Source organism: Rhamphochromis sp. 'chilingali' (assembly GCF_963969265.1).
Source record: "Rhamphochromis sp. 'chilingali' genome assembly, chromosome: 6".
NCBI classification, from domain to species: Eukaryota; Metazoa; Chordata; class Actinopteri; order Cichliformes; family Cichlidae; genus Rhamphochromis; species Rhamphochromis sp. 'chilingali'.
In genome coordinates this window covers 13,952,218-13,954,036 of record NC_137933.1, presented here as the reverse complement: position 1 = coordinate 13,954,036, position 1,819 = coordinate 13,952,218, and the positions used below count along the sequence as shown (strand labels likewise).

Below are 1,819 nucleotides of genomic sequence, written 5' to 3'. Positions count from 1 at the left end.
GACAGGAACCAGAAGGAGGCAGTAAAGCAATTTAAAGGATAACCAATTGCTGCTATATTCATAGAAAAGACTGGAAAAGGCTTCAGGTAGTTCTGTGAGCAAGACGGACAGTGACCAACAGTTCAATGCAAATATTGTTTTAGCTAGCAACTAACAGTTATTATGAGCCTTTTATATTCATAGGAGGTTAACTCTTCTGTCTGGTAGCTAATTGGCTTACAGGCAACATATCAGATAGGCTGATATGTATGCTATCATAACACTGGAAATTGTTTGCTTATATTTGTATTTAACATAAGAGAAGCAAAAGAGTAACTTTAACCCTAAAAATGGTTAGCAGTCGGTGACAAAGCTGGTTTATAAGCCTTTAGAAAGATGTGGGCATGCTGAATAATGTTACCTGCATGTTACTACAAACTGAGCATCACACTAAGAGGCGAGTTACATCAAAGATTTTGACTGTAACAAAATAACTATCATTTCAGAGCACCGACGCTTCCCCTGGTCAGGTGAACGTGAGGATGACGAAAATGAGTACAAAAATGTTAATGTGTACAGACAGACACTTCAAAACCAGAGGGAGGCAGCAAAGCAATATAAAGGGTGAAAAACTGCAGTGAGCTCCCCAAAGAAGAAGAGCAGGCCTCAGGTAGCTCTGTGAGAAAGATGGACAGTCCCAAGCAGTTAAATGTAAGTATTTTTATTCTAGGCAGCATTGATTATAAGTCTTTTGCCTTCATAGCAGGTTGACTGTTTTCTATTTGGCAACTAACTAAGTGTCATTCAGCTTATCTAGCAGGTGGCTAACAATGAAGCTAGTCATTAGTCACAGGAACTGTTTGTTTGCATTTTTCTTTTTTGACCTAAACAAGGTCAAAAAAGAAAAATGCAAACAAACAGTTTGCATCTCTTAAACAAAGAGATGCAAAGGAGTAAGTTTAACTCTGAAAAAGGCTAGCAGTTGCTGACAAACATAGTCTAAGAGTCATTAAAAGTGATTCAACTGCAATCAGAATTACACATTTTTTTCCCTTGCATTGGACACATTAAATAACACAAATTAAAACTTTATAATTCCACATTGCTGTTTCCAAGTAATTGCATTTCTACTAAGCTTCCTTGCTGTCGTACCTCCAGCAGAAATCAGGACTTGTTATTGGCTGCCCTTCTTCGTGCATCTGATATTTTCGGATTAATGACTTTATTATCTGTTCCAGTTTCACGTGTCTATCCGGAAGGGATCTTCTATTCCTGCTCTGCAAAAATGCAACACTTGCTGTTCTCCAGGAAAATTTCATTGTCCGTTTTGTTCACCTGAAATTTTCAAACCCACAAACCGCCCCAGTCTTAGGATCCACTTGGACAGCCATCAAAGGGAAGCCTTTGAAACTGGAAGTATGTTTCAGAACTTTAAGTTTAAGTTAAACCAACTCATTCCTAATCATGATGTTTACATCTTTTCTGTTTCAGAATACACCTTCCACAGGTGTAGACTCCAGTGCAGAAGTCAGGCGCATTACCACTGTTTGTACTGCAAAGCCACAGTGATAAGAAGGAAAACTTTCCACAGTCATCTGTCATTTTGCAGTGAGCAACAACAGAGGAGGGTCCGGAAATTATCCAAACTACAGGCTGAATTGACACAAAGATTCCAAAATGACAGAGGGAGCCCTTCATATGACATGGTGAGGGTGTGATGGTGTAGTGCTGCACATGCTCTACGTTAAAGCAGATATGCATTATCTCTTAACAATGTTCCTAAATATTTAGTGTGCATGTCTATAGTTTTATTAAATACTTTGTGTGTGGTCTAGTGGAA

At 38.6% G+C, this 1,819-nt stretch overlaps 1 long non-coding RNA gene across 1 annotated transcript; it reads left to right on the top strand.

Annotated features, from left to right (window-relative positions):
* The first annotated feature begins 552 nt into the window (after positions 1-552).
* Positions 553-1,608, top strand: LOC308398607. The gene is made up of 3 exons (XR_013971974.1): positions 553-690; positions 1,218-1,395; positions 1,471-1,608. It is a non-coding gene; the product is annotated as an uncharacterized lncRNA (long non-coding RNA).
* The last annotated feature ends 211 nt before the right edge of the window (positions 1,609-1,819 follow it).